Source organism: Lotus japonicus, chromosome 1 (genome assembly GCF_012489685.1).
Source record: "Lotus japonicus ecotype B-129 chromosome 1, LjGifu_v1.2".
Lineage (NCBI taxonomy): Eukaryota > Viridiplantae > Streptophyta > Magnoliopsida > Fabales > Fabaceae > Lotus > Lotus japonicus.
The window spans coordinates 5,193,410-5,199,409 of NC_080041.1; positions in this window are offsets into that span (position 1 = coordinate 5,193,410).

Below are 6,000 nucleotides of genomic sequence, written 5' to 3' on the forward strand. Positions count from 1 at the left end.
CATTATGCTTATCTGGTTGGCTTCCCTTGATGCTCTTCCAACAAACGCTTGCCGGTTCAGATGTGGAACAGTCACATCAGAGGTGTGTGTTATCTGTAATGGCAATTCTGAGATAGTTTTGCATTGTCTTAGGGATTTCTCTCAAGCCCGTGGAATCTGACAGCGTGTGGGTTTCGATGTGAATGGCCTGCTCTTTCGTGAGGGGAACCTGTGGATTTGGTTGAGGGATTTGTTGTCTAACGCAAGCCCGACTGCGATGGCCACTTTGTGGTGTGTTTGGCGTGCTAGGAATGCAGTGTGTCTGGAAGATATTCATCTCCCTATCCAGCTTTTATCTTCTAATATTGTTGTCATGGCTTCGGATATCAGCAAAGCTTTCGCAGCTCCTTTGGCTTCTCCCCCACGAAAACTGCGTCTTGTCAAGTGGCTCCCTAGGCTGGCTGATTGAGTTGTGGTTAATGTGGATGGCAGTGTTTGTGGCTATCCTAGTAGGGGAGGTTTTGGTGACTGCTTTTGTAGTGATTCTGGTGAGTGGATGGGTGGTTTCTTTGGTTTTTTTTTTTTTTATGATTTGCATATTCTTCATTTTGAACTTTTGGCCCTATTTCTTGGTCTCACTATTGCTTGGAATCGTAGTTACTGTGTGGTGGAATGTCAATCAGATTCTCGGATGCAGTGACCCTTGTGAAGTTTGTGCCTTCGTCAAGACATTTGTATGCATCTGTGTTTTGGCACATCAAGGAGCTTCTGAATAAATATTGGATTGTGGATTTACACCACACCCTAAGAGAAGTTAATGCGTGAGTGGATTTTATGGCTAAGTATGGAGCTAGTCATGATGAAGCAAGGGTGACCGCTGAGAATCCTTTGGAGCGTTTGAGTTTGCTTCTTTTGCCTGATGTAATGAGACTTAGTATGCGGTCTCCTCGGTTTTTGGTTTTCTTTATGAGTTGTACCAAAAAAAATTAAGGCTTAATTGCACATTTGCTCCCTCATCTTTCACCATTGTGCAAAGTTCCTCCCTCATGTTTAAAAGGAGCAGATTTCCTCCCTCATGTTTCAAATTGTGCTGTCGTTAGCTTTCCATCCAATTACTAACGATGGTTGCTATTTTCACCCCTTTTTTACTATATGCACCACCCACACTAAATTAAAAAAATAAAAATAAAAAAATTGATAAACCCTAAAAAAGAGGAAAATTAATCAGATTCAATCAACTAAAAAAATACTCAAATTCTTGCTCCATTACAAAACTTTCAGAATCATCTTCTTCCATCAAATTTCATGAATCATTTTCCTCCTTCAACATTAAAAATCCAGAAACACAACCTCCTTTAATCAATTAATCTCTCTTCATTATCTCCATTAAACGCAACAACAAAAAATGAATCTGAATAGAATAATTGTCACCAGCACATGATGCAATAAATAGCAATATAGCAATCACTGAAAATGATGAAGAATTTTGAAGCTACACACCATGATACATTTTTTTTTATAAGCACACCATGAGACATGTGAAATGAAATGAGTCAAAAAGAGAGAGTTGCTAATTGGAACTGATGAAGAAGATTGAAGGGCTCTCAAGTCTGAAGTCTGAACACTGCAGTGCAGTGACGAGGTGAATCCTTTGAATATCCCCTAAAAAGCATCTGGCCTAAACACCAGCATCGTCCCCCAATTCCCCACCCCACCACAACCAACAAATCCATAACAAATTAACAGCAACCCCGCCCCACCACGATTGGAGAAGTTTCTCAATGCTTTGGGCTCGACCAGGGCTCGGCGTTGGGTTCTGTATCTAGTGGGTCAGTTTCCTGGCGGTTCCGCTGGTGGCTTTGTGGATGGGCGCCTGCTCCGAGTGCGAGATCTACGAGCTTCGCGCCTGCGAGATCGTGATTGTAACCTTTCAGGCCACGCTCGTCGGCGCCTCCTTGCTCTGCCTCTCCCATAACCTGTGTTCTTGTTGTTAATACTCATCTTCATCTGGGTTTGGAATCTTTTGGGTTCGAAAATCGAAACAAGAGATTTGAGGATGAAGAAGGAGGAGAAAATCAAAGATGGAAGGGTGGTTGTGGTGGTGACTGGTGAGTGGCGCTGGTTGAAGGGAAGAAGAAAGGTGGTTGTCAATGTGTGTGTGGCTAAGTGTGTATGAGATTAAATTTGGGGCAAAAAAATCTATTGGGTTTTTTTCTTGTATACCATGAGGAAGATGAAGATCATGAAGGAAGAGATGAAGATTGGGTAAATAGCCAAGTTCGTCCCTGAATGTGTCCACCGACTTCACATTCGTCCTTGAATGAATTTTATTCATCTCGCGGTCCCCCAAAGTGGCAAACGTCCGTCACTTTAGTCCTTGACGTTAAAAAACACTAACAGACGTTACCAAATTCATTTTTATAAAACTGAAAAATCATTTAAGTAAATTAGAATAACAATTGAACTAAAATCTAATTAATTAAAACAGAAAAAAAAATTCTTAATGTGAACCACTGGTCTTCATCTCCTTCTTTTCATCATCTTCTTCATCATCTTCACAAATCCTTCCACCACAACCCAATTCCCCACCACAAACCTTCCAACATCATTAAAATAATGCATTCCTGGAAAAAATAATAATAATGCATTCCTGAATTCAGATCCAATGTCAGCTTGGATCAGAACATGTTCCCATCCAGAACCCGAACCCCCCCTCCCCCAACAAAGTCCCACAACAGCAACAAATCAAGCACGAAATTGAACATAAGAAAGTGAAAATTGCCACAGATCCATCCCACTTTTTACACAAATCAAAAAAAAAACCCAACAATCACAAAATAGAAACCCCATCACACAACATGTTTGGGAGCTGGAGCAAACGAAGCAAGGAGAAGGAGTGGTTGAGAGAGAGAAAGAAAACCCCGATCTGGATCTGGCGGCTCAATCGCTGACTGCATGGAAGATGGTCCGTCTTCCCCAAGCCCAACCTTCTTCTCTTCCCCTCTCCTTCCTTCACGCGGCCGCTTAGGGTTCTTCGCCGCCCCAACACTATCACCGCCACCATATCTGAACCCGAGGTCGAAGTGTTTGGAGGCGTGAGGTTCACGTTCAGCGTCTAGGTTCGATCCTCCATCTCTCTTGTTCTTGATCCCCCTCTGGTTCTTGGAGGGGCGGTGCCAGATTTATCATGAAAGGGAGAGCTAGGGTTCATTGTGGGTCTGAGAATGATGAAACACATACGGGCCTGGTGATGATTTATCGTTAAGCTTCCTGTTCCCTTGATCTGGTTTTGCTGTGAAATTGGATTCTGACCTGGATTTTGAGTTTTGGTGGAGGAGGAAGAAGAGGTTAGGGATATGGGGGTTACGAGATTGTGGAGATTGGGGTTGTTGTGTTTCAGTAAAAAAACTGGGTGGGTTATGAAGAAAAGATGAAGAAGCAGATGCAGATGGTGATTTTTTTAGATGAAAAATTGGGTTATGATAAAAAACTGGGTTATGATGCAAAGATGAAGAAAAAGGGAGTAAGCTGAAGAAGATGAGAAGGAGATTAGGAATTTGTGTTTTAAATTTTTAATTAATCAATTTTTTAGTTAATTTCGTTTTTTTAAATTTAAATTAATGATTTTCACATGGGTAAAAAAATATAAAAAATGAATTTGTTAACGTCTGTTAGTGTTTTTTAACGTCAAGGACTAAAGTGACAGACATTTGTCACTTTGGGGGACTGCGAGATGAATAAAATTCATTCAGGGACGAATGTGAAGTCGGTGGACACATTCAGGGACTAACTTGGCTATTTACCCGATGAAGATTATAGATTTCTGGGTTTTGAGTTTTTTATTAATTTTTTTTCTTCACAATTCGTGTAGGTGGTGCAGATAGTAAAGGGGGGGTGAAAATAGCAAGCTCTGTTAGCTTTCAGGCGGCTAACTAACGGAAGGAGCATATTTTCACAAATTAATACATGAGGGAGAGAATCTGCTCATTTTAAACATAAGGAGGGATTTCGCACAACGGTGAAAGATGAGGGAGCAAATGTGCAATTAAGCCAAAAATTAATTAGTGAGGGATATAACACCTTTAAAGAGCAGAAAACAAAAATCAACCCACCAAAATAAAAGCCCGACATACCCAAATAAAATATTAATTGAAGTAGTGGATATCTAGTACCCTCAACTTTGAAAGATGTTAATGTTTCTTGCTGGTTTTTTAACCAATATGTCATTTAGGGATGGCAATGGGTAGGGTCTGGGTAGGGTACTATAGAACCCATCCCCATACCCGCGTTTTAAAAACTTACCCGTATCCGTCCCCATACCCGCGTGGGTAACAACTTCAGTGCCCATCCCCGTACCCTATGGGTACATATATGCCCGTACCCATACCCAATACCCGCAATTTGCTTAAATAAAATATAATTTTCCTTATTTGCATTTTCAATGAAAAAAATATATGATTGCTATTATAAAATGGAAACACATTAATTAAAAATACAAAACATCATCCAAATACATTAAGTATAAATTCAACACCTTAGTCTCAAAATATAACTTAATAAAACACTAAAGAGTCTTCAAATAGATTTAACTTGTATGGACTGTGCTGTTGCTCTCCAAAACCTGTTAAAAATAATAAATTAAGTCAAATTAGTTTTATATTGCAAAGTCAATATACATGAACAAATTTTAAAAAAAAATTATAACAAAAATTATATCATATTTACCTCATCATCAGAATCAGATTCCACAAAAGATTGCAGTCGCTTATTTTTAAAATCTAAATATTGCTTTGGTCCAGTAATACCAATAGAAACTGCAACATAAGAAAAAGATAAAAATTTTAGTTTTTTTAAGAATCATTTTGAGAATCAAAGAGGATATATTATTATATATTAAAGAGGTCCCAACATAAAACAGATACAGTACTAACGAGAAAAAGAACATAAGTTTATTAAGTTTTCTAGTTTTGCCAAGTAAAACAATATAAAGAAACAGGGTAGTCATACAAAAGGGTGTCCAAGCTCTATTTTAGAAAGTGAAGTGGTGATAAAGGGAGAAAAAATGGAAGAAAATAAATAAGAGAGGGAATATTTCTAGCAAGGCAGTATGCGTAAGAAGCTTGATACAAAATTAACTATAAAAATATACTAATGCTATATTTCTTACCTTCATTATCATGTTTTAGCCAGCTTTGTACACACATAAGTGCCTCCAAAGTATCTTCATGAAGTCTAGAACAATGAGGACTCAACAATCTTCCTCTTGTGCTAAAAGAAGATTCTGAAGCAACTGTGGAAATTGGGATGGCTAATATATCCTTTGCAATTTTTAACAAATTTTCAGTTTCAAATAATTTATCTCTTTATAATAAATTTTGAAATGTCAACACTCAACAAATTTAAAAAAAAAAATTAAAGGTATTGTTTAAATTTAAAGAGAAAATTTTACGGTATACATGTTTTTTTTTTTTACAGTTACGGCATATATGTTTTATTAATATATATATATAATTTTTATATGTATATAATGTGTGCGGGTATGAGGCGGGGTGGGTACCATAGTACCCATACCCGCACCCGTACCCACTCAATTTTGCGAATAATTACCCATACCCAACCCCATACCCATATAGCGGGTTTTTACCCTACCCATTGTGGGTATTTTTTGCAGGTACCCACTGGGTCTCGGACCCATTCATTTTAAAAAAAACCACTTTTGTTAATCCATCATCAAAATTGTTGACTGGCACATTTCAACTCCAATCTCCTGGAGTGAAGTTCCAGAAAAAACTGGTTCACTATTTTTTTTAATTAATTAATTATTATTTGATCAATCTCCTCCTTACGTTGTTGATTAACTGCCCTCCGGCTGTCAATGAAATATAGAACAAAACTCTCATAGTAGCATTAGTAGCGTACCAAACCGCCAGAATTTGTGTATGGCAATAAGGCTAGAATTTAATTGTGCTCTTATGTCATAAACCCCAGAAAGTGCACCTCGTGGATAAATGAGTAAATTTC